General features: G+C 40.7%; 1 non-coding gene across 1 annotated transcript; it reads right to left on the bottom strand.

Annotated features, from left to right (window-relative positions):
• Positions 1-374: 374 nt before the first annotated feature.
• LOC118487689 lies at positions 375-481 on the bottom strand. Its single transcript, XR_004882632.1, has one exon. It is a non-coding gene; the product is annotated as a small nucleolar RNA R71 (small nucleolar RNA).
• Positions 482-22,504: the final 22,023 nt, after the last annotated feature.

Raw genomic sequence — 22,504 nt, 5'->3', positions numbered from 1 at the left:
AGTTAGGAGAGTCGTCGCAGACTACGCCCGGCCGAACGCGGCCAATGCTCGATCCAGCATTACCCGACCCGCTATCGGAGTTAATAGATGGCAGATTTCGCCTGAGATCATCACGATGGTTACGAACACCATCCAGTTCCATGGATTACCTTCGGAGGACCCCGAATGTCCATCTTTCTCGCTTTTTAGCTATCTGTGATACGTTTCAGGAGCAGGGCGTCAGCGAGGACGGCTGCAAGCTGCGTCTATTCCCATTCTCACTTGCTGATCGAGCCCATGCTTGGTTGGAATCCCTCCCTGCGGGATCCATCACCACTTGGGCTGGGATGAAAGACAAGTTCTTAGACAAGTACTTTCCTCCTTCCAAAACTGCTCGTCTGAGGAGCATGATTCAAGAGTTTCGCCAAAAGGAGAGAGAGTCTTTCTATGAGACATCGGAGCGATTCAAGGAGTTGTTACTCAAGTGTCCTCATCACGGATTCGAGGATTGGGCATTAGTTGAGAAGTTCTGCTATGGAGTAACGCCCGCTACGAGGAATATGCTGAACACCACTGCTGGTGGCAATCTGATGACCGCCAAAACACCAGAGGAGTGCATGGTGATGTGTGTAAAATGCAACATATAAATGACATCAATTAAGGCATAAAACTAACCCTTTTTAAGTACTAATGTTGGAAAAAGAGTGTTTTTGTCTTCCTTTTGTATTTTCAGGGTGAAATGAGCTCAAATTCACAAAAGAAGCAAAAAGACAGCTAATTCTAACAAAAATACAAGAAAAGGAATAAAAGTAGACTGCCCGAACCCTCAACGGCATCTTCCCAAGCAAAGAAGAGAAAACAGAAGCCTGAACACGCCCCGTGCTCAGCCTATAGAAGCTTCTATTGCCCGCCACGGGGCCGTGTCCAGTGAGCACGGGGGCGTGGCGAAAGTACAGCAGGCGCATTAATTGTAATTGCGAATTACAATTAATGAAGAGAGAGAGTGTCAGACGGGCACGGGGGCGTGTCCAGCGGACACGGGGCCGTGCCCAGCCTTCTGTTCAGCCTATAAATAGGAGTGCTTGGTTTCATTCCAATCCATCCCTTGGCACACCACCTCTCTCACACTTCATCCACCACCCACCACCACCATAACACCATCATCCACCACCATCATCCATTGTCCATCGTAGAGTGTGTGAGTCGTCTCGGGATCCAAGATTGATAGTAAGAGTTCTTGACAATCAAGGCCATGTTTGCCTAAGTCTCTTACATCACTTGGTGAAGACAAGTGTTTAGTATAATACTTTTTATTTTTAATCTTTTGCACTTTTTATTTGGTTTTGTATTAATGACTTTAATAACTAGTTGCTTATGTTGAAGGTGATCTTTCCTTATCGTTTGTCCGTGGTGTCTTGGCATTATTTTACTGTCTATATAAAATAAAAGATTTTCATCATTGATATCTCCACGGTCTATATGGAGGTATGTTGGCTACCTGGTCGGGGGTTAAGGGAACAGTTTGGTAAGGGTCTTGCCCTTGTTCAGCGTTTAGAGGTCCTGCAAGGGACCTGGGTCAAATTTAGTAGGATCTCCTTCAATGCCCATAGGTATTGGATGGCGGGGATCCAAACTCTTTGACCCCCTCATAAGTTAACTACTATTAATACTATAACCCGGCTATTTAGGACTGTATCCCTGCTGACTCAGACTACTTAGCCGAGGGTAACGTCACCGCCAAAAGCGGGGCCTACCATAATTTGCATTAATAACTTAATTTATTATCTTCCAATAATCCAACCCTTTAGGATTGTATCCTTGCTGACTCAAACTACTGGGTTGAGGGTAACGTCGCCTTCAAAAGAGGGGCCTACTACAATAACTAAGATAATCTCTTAAACAAGTGCAAAAGTGCGAAAATAATCAAAGGTTATACTAATACACGAGTCGGAACCAAGTGATTCATCTTGTCTATCTGTTTTTATTTTATTTTTATTTTTCAGCATTTACTTAGTTTTTATTTTCTTAGTTTAAAAACATTTTTTCTAACTTTTTGATTTGATTAGACATTGAGGATAAACCGGTACTAAAAGCTCTTGTGTCCTTGGACGACCTCGGTATCTTACCAACACTATACTACGTCCACGATGGGTGCACTTGCCCATATGTGTGTTTAGTGTTAGTGAATATCGTGTTTTATAAATTTAAAACTTGGCTAAAGGTGTAAAAAGGGCTTAATTATATATCTAAATTATATTACACTACACACGCATCAAGTTTTTGGCGCCGTTGCCGGGGACACAAGGATTTAAAGAAAGATTAAAATCAACGGCCTAATCAGTTTTTCAAAACCTTTTCAAAACGCGCGCAAATTTTTCTGCATTTTAGCTTTGTTTGCATTTACAGTAGCCTGAACACGGGGCCGTGCTCGCTGAACACGCCCCCGTGCTGCATATTTTTAGTTAGATACCCAGATATAGAGTCTGAACACGGGGCCGTGCTCACTCAACACGCCCCCGTGTCCAACGTGACCAGTAACTTTAATTAAAACGCCCAGATACAGACCCTGACCACGGGGTCGTGTTCACCAAACACGGGGCCGTGTCCAGCTTTTGTTTCCGTCTTTATTTTATTTTCTGGTCCCGAGACTCAGTTGTGGTCTGCTGAGTGATTCTTATGAGTCAATACTCAGGAGGTTACAACTACACCTATGATGAGGATGATTATAGGAGTAATTATTGCGCTAATTGTCGTAACACACGCTCGGTTCAATATAATAACTCATATCAACCATCCAATTCATACAACCATTATGAGGAGCCCAGGTACGAGCCATCAACTTCATACACACCCTATGAAGACCAAAGGTATGAACCTCCTCCCTCATACTCATATTTTGATGAACCAAGGTATGAGCCTTCATACTCATACTTTGAAGATTCAAGATATGAGCCACCACCTTCATACTCTTATTATGAGGAACCATGGCGTGAACAACCCACCTCATATGAGTACTATAAAGAACAAAGTTTTGACCCTTATCCATCATATGCTTACAATGAAGAACAATGGTATGAACCATCTACTTCATATGAGTACTATGAGGAGCCAAGGATCGAACAACCGGATTCAAGCTTTGAGGATCCAAATTCGTTTTCTCTCACCGAAGTGACCAATAGGATATTAGAACACATTAAAACTATCGAACGTTACATGAAAGAATCTCGCGCAAGGGAAGAGGAATCCCGCGCAAGAGAAGAATTAAATTGTAATAATAACGTAGAGATAGTTCAAAATGTAAAAATGGAAGAACAAGAAAGTGAAAAACCGACACATGAGTTAAACAATGAAAAAGGTGAGTCCAATAACGTTAAATTACAAGAAGAGTCTAATTTTGAAGAAATTAATCTCTTGTCACCTACTTTCGAAAATCATTGTTTAGTAACCCCTCATGCCAAGTTTTTAAAAGAGTTAAACACTAGTGCTAAAATCAAAGAAATAGTGAGTGTTAAGTTAACTAATGATCAAACTTCGCTAATAAAAGAAGATCCTTTTGAAATTAACAAAATTACACCGGTTCCATGTTTCTTTCAAAATTCATTTATTAGTAATATCACCATTGATAAAGATCTTTGTGTTAACATAATGCCTAACTACATTTTTGAAAAATTAAGTATTAGTGACTTTACTCCACTTCAAATACCCATTTTTCTATCCGATCGAAAAGTGATAAAATCAATCGGTGTAGTTGAGGATGTTTTGGTTCAAACAAATCAAATGGTAATCCCAACCGACTTTGTCATCCTTGATGACGCTCCTCTAGTCTTGGGAAAACCTTTTGTACAAACTCATAAGGCTTTGAAAAACCGGAAATTCAACAATCTACCTCTTCAGTTACGGGCATTCAAAAGGAGCATAGATCTTGAGCGTTCAATGAAATATCCTTTTGGCAATAATGACCCCCTAATTGAAGATGAAGCTGAACCACCCGATACAACTAAAGAAGATGACCACTTTGTCGAAGAAGAGATCGCCATAGAACAAACCTTTAAGGTTCTTGATCTAGATGAGCCACAAAATAAGGTGTCTTCTAAAGACCCACCAATTGAGCTCAAAGAACTTCCTAAAGGTTTGGAATATGCTTTTCTAGACAAAGATGGTGGTTTACCTGTAATTATTTCTTCTAAATTAAGTAACATAGAAAAAGAGAAATTAGTTAATCTCCTTAAAAAACACAAAAACGCGATCGCTTGGAAGCTTGTAGATATTAAAGGAATAAGTCCTTCCATGTGCACGCACAAAATTTTAATGAATGATGACTACAAAACAGTAATTCAACCACAACGAAGAGTGAATCCTAATGTTCAAGAAGTGGTTAAAAATGAAGTCATCAAGCTGCTTGACGCCGGACTAATCTACCCTATCTCCGATAGTCCGTGGGTAAGTCCCGTCCAAGTAGCCCCAAAGAAAGGAGGTATGACGGTAATAACTAATGAGAAAAATGAATTAATACCAACAAGAACCGTCACAGGATGGAGAGTTTGTATAGATTATAGGCGATTAAATGAAGCGACAAGGAAAGACCACTTTCCTTTGCCTTTCATTGATCAAATGTTAGAACGACTATCCGGTCATAAATTTTATTGTTTCTTAGATGGTTTTTCAGGTTACTTTCAAATACCGATAGCACCAGAAGACCAAGAGAAAACAACTTTCACATGCCCCTACGGAACTTTCGCATATCGACGCATGCCATTCGGTCTATGTAATGCACCTGCAACATTCCAACGTTGTATGGTAGCCATTTTCCATGATATGATAGAAAAGACAATGGAAGTCTTCATGGACGACTTTTCCATCTTTGGAGACTCATATGACCAATGCCTCGATAATCTTCAACGAATGCTATCCCGATGTGAGGAAACTAACCTTGCCCTTAATTGGGAAAAATGCCATTTCATGGTAACAGAGGGAATAGTACTCGGTCACAAAATCTCAAGCGAAGGAATGGAAGTTGATCGAGCAAAAATAGAAACTATTTCTCGATTACCTCCACCATCCTCCGTAAGAGCAATCAGAAGTTTCTTAGGGCATGCCGGATTTTATAGAAGATTTATCAAGGACTTTTCAAAAATTTCAAGACCTCTAACAAAATTACTTGAAAAAGATGCACCTTTCATCTTTGACAAGGAATGCAATCAAGCATTTCTAACCCTAAAAGAAATGCTAGTCAATGCACCTATCATGATAGCGCCCGATTGGAAATTTCCTTTCGAAATCATGTGTGATGCAAGTGACTTTGCCGTTGGAGCAGTCTTGGGACAAAGAAAAGAAAAGCATTTCCACCCAATCTATTATGCTAATAAAACGCTCAATGATGCACAAGAAAATTATACAACTACAGAAAAAGAATTACTAGCAGTAGTGTTTGCCTTTGATAAATTCCGTTCTTACCTTGTTCTTTCTAAAACTGTAGTCTATACAGACCATGCAGCCATCAGGTACCTCTTCAAGAAACAAGATGCAAAACCCCGTTTGATCAGATGGATTCTACTCCTCCAAGAATTCGACATCGAAATCAAGGACAAAAGAGGAGCAGAAAACACTGCTGCAGATCATCTCTCACGCCTAGAAGACCCAGCTTTGGAAGCGACCAAGGACGAGCAAATCAATGAAAAATTTCCCACCGAGTCCTTGGAAATGATGGAGAGTAGACAAGAGCCATGGTATGCCGATTATGCTAATTATCTAGCTAGCGGTATAGTCACCAAAGGATGGCCGCATCATCAAAGAAAGAAATTCTTTGCTGATGTAAAGCATTACTTTTGGGAAGACCCTTATCTTTTCAAAATGTGTGCCGACCAGCTCATCCGAAGGTGTGTCCATGGTAATGAAGCACGAAGAATTCTCCGTCACTGTCATGAAGGTCCATACGGAGGACATCATGGTGCCGCGAGTACCGCACGAAAGGTATTTGATTCAGGGTTTTATTGGCCAACCATTTACAAGGATGCACAAAACCTTGTAAAGACATGTGATGCTTGCCAAAGATCAGGTAATATTTCTTCCAAAAACGAAATGCCTCAAAATGGCATTCTCGTTTGTGAAATCTTTGATGTGTGGGGACTCGATTTCATGGGACCTTTCCCACCGTCAAGAGGAAACAAATATATACTTGTGGCAGTCGATTATTTGTCTAAATGGGCGGAGGCTGAAGCTCTTCCAACAAATGATGGAAGAGTAGTGGTAAAATTTCTGAAAAAAATATTTTCTCGTTTCGGGACACCAAAAGCTTTGATAAGTGATAGAGGTACCCATTTTTGCAATCATCAACTCGAAAAAATATTAACAAGGTATGGGGTCTATCACCGGGTCTCAATAGCGTATCACCCTCAAACAAATGGGCAAGCCGAAGTGACTAATCGAGGTTTAAAACGAATACTTGAAAAAACCGTAGGACTAAATAAAAAGGAATGGGCCGACAAATTAGACGATGCTTTATGGGCCTTTCGAACTGCTTATAAAACCACTATAGGCACGACCCCATATAAGCTCGTCTATGGAAAAAGTTGTCACTTGCCAGTAGAAATAGCTCACAGAGCCTACTGGGCAATAAAAAATGTAAACTTAGACTTAGAAACTGCCGGTAAAAATCGATTTTGTCAAATGAATGAATTAGACGAACTAAGGAATTATGCATATTCTAACTCTGAAATTTATAAGGAAAGAATGAAAAATTTACATGATAAATATATTAAGTCTAATAAATTTCGGGTAGGAGATCAAGTTCTATTGTTTAATTCACGACTTCGATTATTTCCCGGTAAACTAAAATCTAGGTGGTCAGGACCTTTTTCCGTCACCCATGTTTTTCCTCACGGTGCTGTAGAAATTAAAGCTCGAAATGGGATACCATTTAAAGTCAATGGCCAACGGCTGAAACTCTACCGAGGATCCATTGAGGATGAGGAAGAGGAGATCTCGCTTCAAACGGTTAACGAATAAACTCAACATCATACCCGACATGTTACGAACAGGCAAGTGTACGTCAAAAACAACCGGTAAGTCTTCTAACCATTTTCGGAAAAAGGGGCATGCACACGAGCACAAAAAAAAACCCTTGCTCGGCACGGGGCCGTGTCGAGGCAACTGTCGGGATAAAACCCTCTTTTCATAACAGTTACCTCATTCCACACGCCCCGTATTGCCGAAAACGCTCTGGTTCCAGGCGATTTTCCGCAGATTTCCGACGTCACTACCACGTTTAACAACATCAAGGTATGATTCTATCATCTTTAGTAGTTAGATTAGTTACTTGCATGTAATTAAAACATCAAAAAATTGGGGAAAAATCTAGGGTTCTTCGTGTTCATCCGGATTGAACTTCAAATTTTTGATGCAATCTGTTAGTAGTAGTTTAGATTAGTGTAGTAGAAAGTAAATAAACATGTATTGTTGATAGATTCGTTCGATTTCCTACTAAAACCCCAAACCCTTGTTTTTGAACCGAAAAAGACGAAATCGGAAGGGTAAATGGTTTGTTTTGGGAAAAACGACACTTAGGGTTTCATTTTCGGGGGAAACCGCAACTATTGGGCTAAAAAATTTCAGGTTTTCGGAACCGGGACGAAAAATGAAGTTTTTGGGTTACAAACGCCTGGACACGGGGCCGTGTCCACTGAACACGGGGCCGTGTCCAGCCCACTGTTTGCAGTTTCTTTAAAAATCTCTTTGTTTCGTACTAACTTCTGGTGTATTCTTTCAGATGTCAAAGTTCACAAGGTTCAATGCAAGCGAACTCGATGCTAGGGCGCGATATGAAATACTCCAAACAAGACCCGAGGAGTACCCTAGGCGAGCATGTACGGACTTGTTAACCATGGTGAACCAACTAGATCGATTCAACAACATCGTGACAGGGCCACTAGCAGTTGCATTGAACACTCGGCTTCGGTCAGTGCATCAATGCACAATGGAGTTTTACAGTACTTTCGCTTTCAATTCAAGGTGTGACCCATTTGACAATGAAGGGGTCACATTTCGGTGTGGCGGGACAACATACTCAATCTCCATGGCACAGTTTGGATCTATAATAGGACTATACGGTGAAGAGGAATCGGGAAATGAGGAGAACACTGGGGGATTACGAGACTTGGATGAGACCGAACGTCAAGCCGCATGGGCTCAAATCGGTGAAGGAATCTACAACCCTAGCAGCACTAAGAGTACCAAACTGAGGGATCCGCTATACCGCTACATTCACAGGCTCCTCACCTACTCGCTGAACCAGCGTCACGACAGTAGTGGCATTGTGGGGTTAAAAGATTTGGTTGTCCTTCACTGCATCCACAACCAGAAGCCTCTCGATGTTCCATATCTCCTGTTGTGAAACATGCATCTCAATCGCCTTGCTCGAGCTCCAACACCTATCTTCTTTGGGGGATGGGTGTACCGTCTTTTCAAGCACTTCACGAACATTCCAAGGTCCTTTGAAAGAAGTCCGTGGTCGGGACGAGTTGACTACCACATTTGCCGAGCCATGAACTTGCTTTATGAGGCGGAAGACGGGACCGTGAGCTTCCAAAGAACGCAAGGCTATGCATGGAACCCACAGGAGGCCCTAGTTCTTCATGCACCACCTCCCCAATACCAGTACCAACCCCATGGCGATCCGGGTCAATCCTCCTCACAAGGAGGCGGTTTTCCTAACTTTCAAAGTTTACATGATCTTTTGCAGGAAAACCTCATGTGTACCAGGAACACCTACAATCTCGCCAACAACACATACCACCGGGTCGGAGCTATTGAGCGCAACATCAACGATATACAAGATGATATCGGTAGCATCCGGGAGTATATGGCGGGGCATGGGGGTGGAGGTGAGGATAGCGATGAAGACATGGAGTAGGAGGCTTGAAGGAACAAGGAGCGGGTTGGTGGTGAGCCCACAGGTTTAAGTACCCTTTTCTATCGAACAATTTATGGCATGCGTGCCACTTGTTGAACAATTTACTTTCCTGAACTACTTTTTATTTCCGTTTTATTTTTCTACTTTATGCTTGGAGACAAATAACTGTGGTAATGTAGGATGTTTTATGTTTGCTTGGTGTGGTATTGAGTGATGAAACAGGTACAATGCAAGGGTTAGAGTGCTAAACCTTAGCACTTACAGGCCCAAAATGGAGAAACCGGGAGACGAAACCTGTTTTTCAGGCTCACAGACTTTCCACACGGGGACGTGTCCAGCCGACACGCCCCCGTGTTCATCTCCCAGACCTGCTGTTTGGTTACTGACCTGTAATTATTTGCCAGACACGGGGCCGTGTCTAACCAACACGCCCCCGTGTTCATCTTCTGTAAGTTTTCGATACTGGCAGTTCACCACGGGGTCGTGTCCAACGGACACGGGGCCGTGTCCAGACTGCCAGTAACATAAATCTTTGCTTTTTAACACCACATTACACATCCAATCAACCTAAAAATTTATTTTTGGGACATATTGAGGACAATGTGTAATTTAAGTGTGGGGGGGAAGCTAACACTTTGAAACTTTGCAAGTCCTAACAATAAGCCTTACACAAAACTCTATTGGAACCGCTAAACACCCCAAATTTTTTACAAAAATTTTTATTTTTTTTTTACTTGTCTAAAGTTTAAGTTAGGAATCACAAGATTAATAAGGTTATATATTTTTTTTAAATTTACAACCGAGAGCGTCTGATAACAAGAACCAACATAAGAAAATTATGAAACGGCATAACAAGTCTAGTTAAAATTTGATTATATATACTTGATCACATTAAAAACCCATTCCCACAAAAGTGAGTTTTGAGCCTATATTGAGCATACAAATTTACATCTTTAGACTAAATGCTCATTTTTCGTTTCTTTTGTGAATAGCCGCTTGGTTCTTACAACTCTAGAACTTGCCACGACGATTCATTCCCGGTCCTTACCAACTTAAACCCAAGTAAGTAAATGATGGAGGCATTAGGACTAACCGTTTTTTCTTTCTACACCATTATTTTTCATTTTTTTTACCACCTACCCAAAATCCCCCTAGTTAACCCCTTTGAGCCTAAACCTTTCGTTTCTTTACCCTAAACCCTTTTTACCCACCAAAAACCCTTTTTATTTTTCACCCTTTATTTTAGTAACAAGCTCAGTTTTTCGCAAGCTTGTTCATTTATGTGACTGAAAAAAATATATATATATATATATATATGATGATGAAGTTAAAAACAAACAAGGTATGCAAACAAAAGCTTGTTTGAAGAAATACTTCAAAATAAAAAGTCACTAAAAACAAAGTGTGTTACGAAAACCGAAGCTTTTTACGCTTTTCACCCTTTTACTAACCACTAAGCCAACCACCTACCTTTAGCCCAAGCCTAACCCTTCACCCAAAAAGTCTCTTGATATTTTACAAAGGTATAAAAGTTAAAAAAGAGGAGGATTGATTGCTTGGCAAGCCTATGGAAGGCGTAAGTTCCATGCCGCTCTCGAGTGATTCACTAAAAAAATACACCTTCGGCCGAGTGTTGAGTGATTTCTCCCGTGAGGTATGTGAACTTGTATATAAATGGAATTTTAAAAAGGCATGTTATGCCCAAATAAGTAATTTATCCTATGAAGCGTTCTAAATAAATCATAACGAATAGGATTGTAAATAAATAAAAATAAAACCCAAAAAGATCTTGGATTCCCGACACTCTATGACAAGCCAAAAACCTTCTCTTCTACCCATTCCATTTGGGAGTGTAAGCCACATTTAAAGAGTTTTGCTTGAGGACAAGCAAAAGTTCAAGTGTGGGGGTATTTGATGTGTGTAAAATGCAACATATAAATGACATCAATTAAGGCATAAAACTAACCCTTTTTAAGTACTAATGTTGGAAAAAAAGTGTTTTTGTCTTCCTTTTGTATTTTCAGGATGAAATGAGCTCAAATTCATAAAAGAAGCAAAAAGACAGCTAATTCTAACAAAAATACAAGAAAAGGAATAAAAGTAGACTGCGCGAACCCTCAACGGCATCTTCCCAAGCAAAGAAGAGAAAACAGAAGTCTGAACACGCCCCGTGCTCAGCCAGCACGGGGCCGTGCCCAAGAAGCAGCAGAAAAGACAAACCTATAGAAGCTTCTATTGCCCGCCACGGGGCCGTGTCCAGTGAGCACGGGGGCGTGGCGAAAGTACAGCAGGCGCATTAATTGTAATTGCGAATTACAATTAATGAAGAGAGAGAGTGTCAGACGGGCACGGGGGCGTGTCCAGCGGACACGGGGCCGTGCCCAGCCTTCTGTTCAGCCTATAAATAGGAGTGCTTGGTTTCATTCCAATCCATCCCTTGGCACACCACCTCTCTCACACTTCATCCACCACCCACCACCACCATAACACCATCATCCACCACCATCATCCATTGTCCATCGTAGAGTGTGTGAGTCGTCTCGGGATCCAAGATTGATAGTAAGAGTTCTTGACAATCAAGGCCATGTTTGCCTAAGTCTCTTACATCACTTGGTGAAGACAAGTGTTTAGTATAATACTTTTTATTTTTAATCTTTTGCACTTTTTATTTGGTTTTGTATTAATGACTTTAATAACTAGTTGCTTATGTTGAAGGTGATCTTTCCTTATCGTTTGTCCGTGGTGTCTTGGCATTATTTTACTGTCTATATAAAATAAAAGATTTTCACCATTCATATCTCCACGGTCTATATGGAGGTATGTTGGCTACCTGGTCGGGGGTTAAGGGAACGGTTTGGTAAGGGTCTTGCCCTTGTTCAGCGTTTAGAGGTCCTGCAAGGGACCTGGGTCAAATTTAGTAGGATCTCCTTCAATGCCCATAGGTATTGGTTGGCGGGGATCCAAACTCTTTGACCCCCTCATAAGTTAACTACTATTAATACTATAACCTAGCTATTTAGGACTGTATCACTGCTGACTCAGACTACTTAGCCGAGGGTAACGTCACCGCCAAAGCGGGGCCTACCATAATTTGCATTAATAACTTAATTCATTATCTTCCAATAATCCAACCCTTTAGGATTGTATCCTTGCTGACTCAAACTACTGGGTTGAGGGTAACGTCGCCTTCAAAAGAGGGGCCTACTACAATAACTAAGATAATCTCTTAAACAAGTGCAAAAGTGCGAAAATAATCAAAGGTTATACTAATACACGAGTCGGAACCAAGTGATTCATCTTGTCTATCTGTTTTTATTTTATTTTTATTTTTCAGCATTTACTTAGTTTTTATTTTCTTAGTTTAAAAACATTTTTTCTAACTTTTTGATTTGATTAGACGTTGAGGATAAACCGGTACTAAAAGCTCTTGTGTCCTTGGACGACCTCGGTATCTTACCAACACTATACTACGTCCACGATGGGTGCACTTGCCCATATGTGTGTTTAGTGTTAGTGAATATCGTGTTTTATAAATTTAGAACTTGGCTCAAGGTGTAAAAAGGGCTTAATTATATATCTAAATTATATTACACTACACACGCATCAATGGATATGTTCGAGGACATAGCGATGAGCAGTTATGAGTTTCCTGATTCTAGACAAACGACTTTTACACAGAGAGTGGTGCATAGGGTTGATGAAGTCACCAGGATGCAAGCACAGATTGACGCTCTGCAAAAGCAGGTGGGTGATATGAAGATACAGAAGGAGCAGCTATGCGAGATATGTACTGGGAAGCATGACACGACCGCGTGTCCTATTGCTCCTACTGAGTCACCAGAGCAGGTAGAGTTTGTGAGTAGTCGAAATCAAGGAAATTTCGGGGAGCGTTACGATTCGAATTGGAAGAATCACCCGAATTTCAGCTGGAAGAACAATAACCCACCGGGGTTTCAGCCGCGTCAGAGTTTGTTTCAGGACGTAGGAGCAGGAGCGAGTTCAGGTGCGAACAACTCGACATTAGAGGAGATGCTAAGGAAGAACCAGGAGACGTTAGCTCAGCAGACTCAGCTGCTTACACAGTTCATCACGCAGGAGGATGCTCGACATCGGGAGACACAGGCAAGGTTCTTGGAGCACGAGACTTTCATGAAAATCAGAGCGCAGCATTCCAAAACCTGGAGAGGACTGTAGGTGCGATGTCAGAGAAGTTGAATCAGAGACCTCCTGGTGGTCTCCCCAGTAGCACTGTTAAGAACCCGAATGCCACTGCGAAAGCCGTTACTACGAGAAGTGGCCGAGGAGGTGTAGAGGTCGAGCCGGTAGTCGATGAGGACCCGGAGGTCGACCAGGAGATTGAGATGGAGACACCAGCTGGCAAAGTGCACCCTAGGCTGCGCCCAGCAAGTACAGCACAGTCCAGCGGGTCTCCAGGAGAGAAGAAGGATGCAGAGAAGGAGCCGATGAGGGTGTATAAGCCGACACCCCCTTACCCTGGTAGGTTAGTGAAGGGTAAGGACGCGGAGCAGTATGGTCGTTTCATGGAGATGCTGAAGAAGTTACACGTGAACATCCCGTTCGTCGAGGCTTTGCCGAAGTATGCGAAGTTTTTGAAGGATCTTCTCATGAATAAGAAGAAATTAGAGGACCTTTCGACTGTCACCCTGAGCGAGGAGTGTTCTGCCGTCTTGCAGAACAAGCTGCCGAAGAAAGTATCTAATCCTGGCAGCTTCACCATTCCATGCCTGATCGGAAATCTTATCGTCAGCAATGCGCTGGCAGACCTAGGGGCTAGCATAAATCTTATGCCATATTCCATCTTTGCTAAGCTCAATCTAGGCGAGCCATCTCCTACGCGCATGAGCCTTCAGTTGGCTGATCGATCAGTGAAGTTCCCAAGAGGGATTGTGGAGAATATGCTAGTAAAGGTCGACAAATTTGTATTTCCAGTTGACTTCGTCATCCTTGACATGGACGAGGACTCTGAGGTCCCGCTGATTTTAGGTCGTCCATTCCTTGCCACTGCACGCGCACTCATTGATGTGTACGATGGCAAGTTGACTCTTCGAGTTGATGAGGATGAGGTCAAATTCGACATTCAGCGTTCCATGAGGCATACCCAGCAGCATGATGACACTCTGTACTTTATCGATACTCTTATGTCACATGTGGGTAGCCTCCTCAGCGAGATTTGCGGTAGAGATGCATCTGATCCACAGGTTGCGAGTGTGGATGATCAGGGGAGTGGGGTCACTGAGTTAGATGTTAAGCAAGACCCTCTGCCACAAGCTACCGAGCCTTCCCCTAGATTTGAGGTGTTTGAGGTCATCAAAGAAGAAGAGAAAATGGCTGACGAGTTTGATAGTTGGCCCGTGAAGGAAGCAGATGTTGGATTCCCACTCACACCAACAAGAACACGGGAGAAAGCGCAAAGAAGCTTGGATCAACATGTTGTAAGGGTGCAGAGATGGTATAAAAAGAAGGAGGAACCACTTAAGTTTGCACAACACCATTCTCCTCATTACATGCCACGAATCAAGTTTGGTCCAGGTAAGTTTAAATATTGGTGGGTTGACCCGTTTGAGTTTTCTAGATTGTTTTTCAATTTCACAAATGATTTTTTATTGAAAACTGAAAAAAGGGTGGAATTGAACGGGTTAGACCGAGGTTGGATAAAGGAGAAACCTCCAGATTGAATTCAAGTGTGGGGAGGTTTTGTAAAGTTTTGTAAGTTTATTTATTTGGTATATTCTTGGTAGTTTGTGATACGTGTTTATTTGTATATTGAGTCTTTGTTAGTAGTTTTTGAGTCGTTTTTTTTAGAGTCAGTACTGCTTTGGTTTTGCTTGTTTTTGTTTATGCAGGTTTGAATCATACCACCCGTACTCAATCGCCATTCGGATGATTTTGGAGCTGCTTTTCAAATTTCAAGGCATTTACCAAGTGTACTAGTCAGAGTCAAAGCCGATCGCGAATGGAATGCTATACGATCGAGCTGGATTGGGCGAGTGCTTTGGAGCTTACCCGTTATTTTACCAGCTAAGTCCTTTCCGAGTTGCCCTTAGTCTTTTATTTCTTATTTATTTTTAGTTTTCATCCTACATTGAGGGCAATGTAGAGTTTGAGTGTGGGGATGGGAACTATCGTTTAGTGTCTAGTTAGTGAGTCGTTTGAGTCATAAAATTTGAAAAATACAAAAAAAAAAATTAAAAATCAAAAATCAAAAATCCAAAAATAAAAAAAATTAATTAAAAAAATCAAAAAAATGTCTTTTGAATAAAGAAGTTTGCAAAATTAATACGGAAAATGATAGAAAAGATGGGTTTTTGTTCGGGTTCAAATAATGATAATATGAGATTAATTAAGTCGAGCTTGTATCTAGTTTGGGATATGTGAATAGGCCCGGTTTGGTTTTAGGTCCCTATGAGTTAAAATTACCTTAATTGTCGGTCTACTAGTGGGTTTTCATCTAGGGAAAATGGGAAATTGAAACCGCCAATAAGAGTATAAAGAATGCCGTTATATGTTAAAACCGCTAGAATTTGTAATCATGAAAAAAATAGAAGAAAAATAGAAAAAAAGGAGCTAGAAACTGAATGAAAGTAGCGCAGGCCTATGTAATCTTGGTTGGGGATAGCGACTCTACAACCGGATCATCTCTAGGATGTGTGAAATCGAACTTGCAAAGAAAAAGTACTGAAGCCTAAGTAATCCGAGTTGGGGATAGCGACTCTACAGCCGGAATGCCTCTAGGTTAGGGAAAGCAACGTCTACGCTCAAGAGAAAAAAAATGAAAAGAAAGAAAAATGCTGGAAAAAAAGAAAAGTGAAAAAAAAATTTGATTTAAATTCTCCTGGTTTTGATATAAGACGGTTGGGAATTGGTCCAGTGATCGTTCCTTTTATTCTATAAGCTTGAGGCGGGATTAGGTGGACCGTAGCTTCTAGCGTGAGACCCTAGGTAGACTGACCGCACTTAAACTAAATTCGCATGAGAAGGGCTTAAGACCGGATTTGGGTTTACAGGGACAAATATATTCGCAATCGCGGCTAACGCAAGCTTTGATTTTAACAAAATATAAATAATTTTTGACCCGAGTAACTATTCATCTCTGATTCTGTCGCATAATTCTTTTTCAGGGACGAAAAAGGTTTAAGTGTGGGGATATTTGATGTGTGGTAAAATACCCATATTTGCCCCGTGTAAAATGTATAATTATTGTATAGTTTTTATTTTTTTTATTTAGTTTTTAGTGTTATATTGTATTATTTTGTGTTGGACCAGGTTCTGGTACAAATGGAGCAAAAAAAAAAGTAATAAGAAATAACCAGCCAGTTGGACAAAATAAGGCGCCAATGACTAGAGTAGAATTGCATCTATTTTCTGCGGATAACAAGACACATCAGAAGATATGCCATATTTTGAGCCATATATACGACAAAAGCAAGACAACAGCAAGTAGAGAAGGAGTGGGCCGCCAAAGTCATTATGTCCAGCAAGTTTATATTGAGTTTGACTTTGGGCCTTGTGAACAAATGTTTTATACATTGTGTTGATTATCTAAAAACCCAAAAGGCCATGAGATGGAAATTTAAGTCGACGTGAATTTTAGGGAGTTTGATTATTACATATATTCGATTCGAAACAAAGACATATATAGAGTTTGACGGCAGCAAGGATTTTTATTGTTGGGAGGTCGACAGAAGGGGGCAACGAACAGCAAAAAAAAAGAGAGAGAGGCGATCAAGAGAAGAGGAAAGCCAATTGGTTTGAGGGTTCAAGCCACGATCAAGATTCCAGTTCAGGTTTGCAAATAGTTTATATTCAGTTCTAATAACTTTGTGTTTTTTGAACTTGATTGCTATGGATTATTTATTATTTGAGACTTGTTTCTTTTTAGTGGTTATGATTATTGCCTAAACTTTTTAACTACCTAGGTTTTGATGAACTAGAGGATTGTAATGCGTTTGTGACATGTTTTCGGTTATTTGATGTGATTTACATAACTTTTCTTTGATATTGATCTTGATATTGCATGTTGGTATGTTTTGGTTATTTTATTAGTCAATAATTCAGCGGTTTAGGCACAAAGAAATTCCCCCTAGACTTAGAATTTAATTTAATTCGGTTATCTTAGGATTTTCGGGTTAGGTATTGTGTTGAGAATTTGACCAAGTTGACTAATAATTAAAATCACTATATTAAAACTTGCATCCTCATCTTGTGACTCGAAAGACGATTAGGGTGAGCTAGGTTATTAGCTAATTATTGATGGGTAGATTGGGTGACCGATAGCTCGCTCTCGTTTATTGCATCGTAATTAAGGTTTCCTAGGATTTCAATTATCAAAGTTGGGTTTGCTTTGCGATTTGAGGGTTTTGGGGGTAAGTTGCTTTCATTGCTTGATCTTCGTAGGATTTGGTATCGATAGCTCGAGCCGGTTCGTTCTAGCACTTCACATTTAGTCTTGCTTCTTCATTTGGGACATCTCTAGCGGGGGTCAATTGAGGGAAATAGATATTTAACCGTTATCATTGTCACATTAGCATTGCATGATTCTAGGGATTCGACACCTAGGTAGCCTTTATCTCATATATATTTGATCACAATTTGCTCGCGTGTTTGCTTCGTTTGTTGGCTTTGTTTCATACGTCCTCTTACTTAATTTAGTTATTATTTGATTATTAAAAATCACTTCCAAATCAAACTTAAAAATTGACTTTTTATTCGACAAAGGTTCATTATCTAGAGTTTGTATATAGTGTCCACGGATTGATATCCGATCTTGCCATCTACACTACACTGCGACCGGTGCACTTGCGGATTGTGTGTGGTTTAGGTTGTGATTCCATTTTTAAAACTTGTTCGAATTTAATATACACATTTTCACACATCAGAACCACCAGTGAGATTGTTTTAACTACTGGCAACATCAAAAGGTTATCAAGTGCTGAAGAAAGAAGTCCCCAGTACCAAGAACAAGGGGCATCAATGGCTGATTTTTGGGACTCTGTTCCTAAGTCATACATTGGTAAAACCACTGCTGGTGGGGATTCAGATGATCCTGTTAATTCAGGTGATGATTCAAAATACCAGGAATTGACGGGCAGGGTTGAAAACCTGGAAACCTCAGTTGCTGAAATAAAGGATATGGTGCAGCAGCTGTTAAAAGCTCAGAAAGCCCAATCCACTGCTCCTCCAGCTCAAGCACCTGCTCAACAGACACCCTTCTGCAAATGAGTTATGGAACATGTTCCAACCACTGCTGGAAAGACAAAAGCAGATGGCAGATCAGCAGCATGCTATACATGTTCAAAAGCTGACAAATATGGTGGAATCGAGGTTCAAAGATACCCAGGCAGATATCAAAGCTATCAAAGCTCACATTCAAATTGCCTCTGGAAAAGTTCCCTCCACTGTTCTCTTCATGAAGGAACCCTTCTCAGATAATGCCAAAAAGGGGGAGAAGAACAAGTGGAAGAAAAAGGGAATTGATGATGGTATATATGTTGAGCCAGAAAATAGGCAAACTAAAACTGCAGTATCAACACACACCACATCACCACACACCACCACAACTACTGCTCCACCACCATCTGTGTCTACAGCACCAAAACCATCATCACCATCAAAATCTGCCACCCCATCATCACCTCCTGCCAAAAAGCAGAAGACAACAGATGTTACAACATCTGTTGTAATGACAACAGTGGTTGAAACACCTGTTGTTCCAACTACTGTTAGTCAGTCACTCATCACCACTCAAACAACTGCTATCACAACCCCTGCTCAAAAGCAGAAGACATCTGCTGATACATCAGTAGTTGTAATGACAACAGCGGTTGAAACACCAGTTGTTTCAACAGCTGTTAGTCAACCATCCACCACTGCTCTCACCTTTCCTACATCACAACCAAAGCTCTTTACCAGAAAAAGAAAGCCAATCTCTGCCGATGAGGACATACAAAGAAAAGTTTGCACAAGAACTGAACAAAGAAAAGGCTGATCAACGAAATAAGTTAAGAAAAGAATATCTAGCCTACATCATGAAAGAGAAATTCTATCCTGCTAAAGAAAAACAGTTTGAAGAATGGCCAATAGTTGCTTTAAAGCATGAGGCAGAAAGGATTGAAAAAATAAAGAATGATCCTAAAAAGAAAAAGAATGCTCCAAATTGGAGCAAATACAAAAAGCTCATTGCTGACCTAACTGCTGAGTACAAAAGGAAGAAAAAGGAGCGGGTGGATGCAAAAATTGATACTGCTGAAGCCATATCAAAATGGTCAAAGCAGCAGACTGATGAAGCCTATGAAAGGCTGAAGAAAAGGAAGATAACTGTTTCAGGCACTTCAAAATAAACGTGAACAAATGATGAAGCTTGAACAGCAGATTGAAAACCTTAAAACACTGTTCAAATCAGCAGATAATCCTACTCTTGTGACAAACCAAGAAGAAGGAAAACAACTATCTGAAAAAGAGGTCAAAGAAAAGGAAGCTGAGTACTTCAATGATGCCATCATGAAAATGGGTCTAAAAGAAGAGAACTCAACAAAGCTTCAGAACCTTTTTAAGAAGGTATTAACCAAGCCTGCATCACCAAACACTTTGACAGGCATGACAGACTTTGAAAGGCAGGAGCTGATCGAAAAGGAGACTGCAGAAGACATAGTTGTAGCTAACAATGTCATTGAGATGGCCTTCAAAAGAATGTCTGAAAGTCTGCAAGTTTTCACAAGGCCAACATCTCCAAACTCATCTTCAAATAAATCTCTCCCAAGAAACCCATTAGGATTAAAAATACTAAAGTGGATGTCTAATCAAAAGACCCACGTATTGACCTTGGTCAGATCTAATGGCGAAATGAAGTATATATCAAGGAAAGAAGCACTAGGCCTTAGTGTTGAAGATTTGCAGGATCTCCTTGAACTTACATTGTGTAGGGATGAAGATGACCTGAGTTCCAAGAATTTTGAAGAAAAATTTAAAGAACAAGCTAAGGAACTTCTGATGAGGAATAAAGGTCCAGAATAATGAAGGGTTTTGGCATTATCTGTTCCAGGGGAGATTGTTGGGATTGAACCCTACCAGAGGAACAGATAATGAAAGACAAAACCGGATCATAACAGTGGACTCATAATAAACAGCTGCTTACACTTGGTGATGTGCGTGAAGTGTGTTATATTTTTAGATATATATTTAAGCCCTTTTTACACTTTTAGCCAAGTTTTAAATTTATAAAACACGATATTTACTAACACTAAACACACATATGGGCAAGTGCACCCATCGTGGACGTAGTATAGTGTTGGTAAGATACCGAGGTCGTCCAAGGACACAAGAGCTTTTAATACCGGTTTATCCTCAACGTCTAATCAAATCAAAAAGTTAGAAAAATGTTTTAAACTAAGAAAGATAAAGACTAACTAAATGCTGAAAAAGAAAATAAAATAAAAAAAAAAACAGATAGACAAGATGAATCACTTGGATCCGACACGTGTATTAGTATAACCTTTGATTATTTTCGCACTTTTGCACTTGTTTAAGAGATTATCTTAGTTATTGTAGTAGGCCCCTCTTTTGAAGGCGACGTTACCCTCAACCCAGTAGTTTGAGTCAGCAAGGATACAATCCTAAAGGGTCGGATTATTGAAAGATAATGAATTAAGTTATTAATGCAAATTATGGTAGGCCCCGCTTTTGGCGGTGACGTTACCCTCGGCTAAGTAGTCTGAGTCAGCAGGGATACAGTCCTAAATAGCCGGGTTATAGTATTAATAGTAGTTAGCTTATGAAGGGGTCAAAGAGTTTGGATCCCCGCCATCCAATACCTATGGGCATTGAAGGAGATCCTACTAAATTTGACCCAGGTCCCAAGCAGGACCTCTAAACGCTGAACAAGGGCAAGACCTTTACCAAACCGTTCCCTTAACCCCCGACCAGGTAGCCAACATACCTCCATATAGACCGTGGAGATATGAATGGTGAAAATCTTTTATTTTATATAGACAGTAAAATAATGCCAAGACACCACGGACAAACGATAAGGAAAGATCACCTTCAACATAAGTAACTAGTTATTAAAGTCATTAATACAAAACCAAATAAAAAGTGCAAAAGATTAAAAATAAAAAGTATTATACTAAACACTTGTCTTCACCAAGTGATGTAAGAGACTTAGGCAAACATGGCCTTGATTGTCAAGAACTCTTACGATCAATCTTGGATCCCGAGACGACTCACACACTCTATGATGGACAATGGATGATGGTGGTGGATGATGGTGTTATGGTGGTGGTGGGTGGTGGATGAAGTGTGAGAGAGGTGGTGTGCCAAGGGATGAGAGAGAATGAAGCCAAGCTCCTCTATTTATAGGCTGAACAGAACGCTGGACACGGCCCCGTGTTCGCTGAACACGGCCCCGTGCCCGTCTGACATTCTCTCTCTTCATTAATTGTAATTGCGAATTACAATTAATGCGCCTGCTGTACTTTCAACACGCCCCCGTGTCCGCTGGGCACGGCCCCGTGGTGAGCAATGGAAGCTTCTACTGGTTTGTCTTTTCTGCTGCTTCCTGGGCACGCCCCCGTGTTCACTGGACACGGGGCGTGTTCAGGCTCTGTTCTCTTCTCTTTGTCTTGGGAGGTGCCGTTGAGGGTCCGGGCAGTTTACTTTTGTCCCTTTTCTTGTATTTATGGTAGAATTAGTGGTCTTTTTGCTTCTTTTGTGATTTTGAGCTCATTTCATCCTGAAAATACAAAAGGAAGACAAAAACACTCTTTTTCCAGCATTAGTACTTAAAAAGGGTTAGTTTTATGCCTTAATTGATGTGTTTTATATGTTGCATTTTACACACATCACTTGGTTTTCCCCTTGACAGTGGTATTCTAACAGCTGATGGATCTTAAGTACTGCTCACTATAACAACTGATGAACCAAACACTGATGAGACTCTAAAGACTGCTGAAGACAAACACTGTTGCTCTATCTACTGATGTTTCCTAAGTACTGCTGAAGACACAAGCACTGCCCATTCAAAGCCTGATCACCTTTGAAGAAAGCACTGAAGCTCAACATCAGTGCTCAGGCTACAACAGTGGAACAGTTGTTATCTCTTGTTTTGTATTGTACTTATAATCAGATGTTGCACATCAATAGTTTGTTTAGAACAGTGTTTATAGGTTGTTAGTTTGTTAGATGTCACTATCATGGTGACGTCAGCTGAGATGCTTCAGTGGTTTGGTTTGCTTATAAATGGAGCAGTACCATGTACTGTTACATTTGATTGACTAAGTGGACTCTTCTTCTTCAGTCCAATCCTTTCATCTTGTGCAACCAACCTTGGGGTATCAGGCTGGGGGGCTTAGTGCTGTAAACATGTTGTAATCATTTGCTTTGTATCTCAATCATTCAACTTAATGAAAAGCATTTGTTTACCAAACTAATTTCTCTTTTGATTGTGTCACAAAGTTTGTTTCTCATTTCCGCTGCACTTAATCTCATTTTATATTCATTGTTCTGCCAAAATTATACAAATGAACACAATCATGACAGCCTCCGATCCTAACAACTACCCTCCTTAGGGTGGATGGCGTGGGGGTTGGAAATGGCCAACAAAGC

Source organism: Helianthus annuus, chromosome 15 (assembly GCF_002127325.2).
Source record: "Helianthus annuus cultivar XRQ/B chromosome 15, HanXRQr2.0-SUNRISE, whole genome shotgun sequence".
Lineage (NCBI taxonomy): Eukaryota > Viridiplantae > Streptophyta > Magnoliopsida > Asterales > Asteraceae > Helianthus > Helianthus annuus.
The sequence above is the reverse complement of the archived record's forward strand: the minus strand, read 5'-3'. Positions and strand labels throughout refer to the sequence as shown.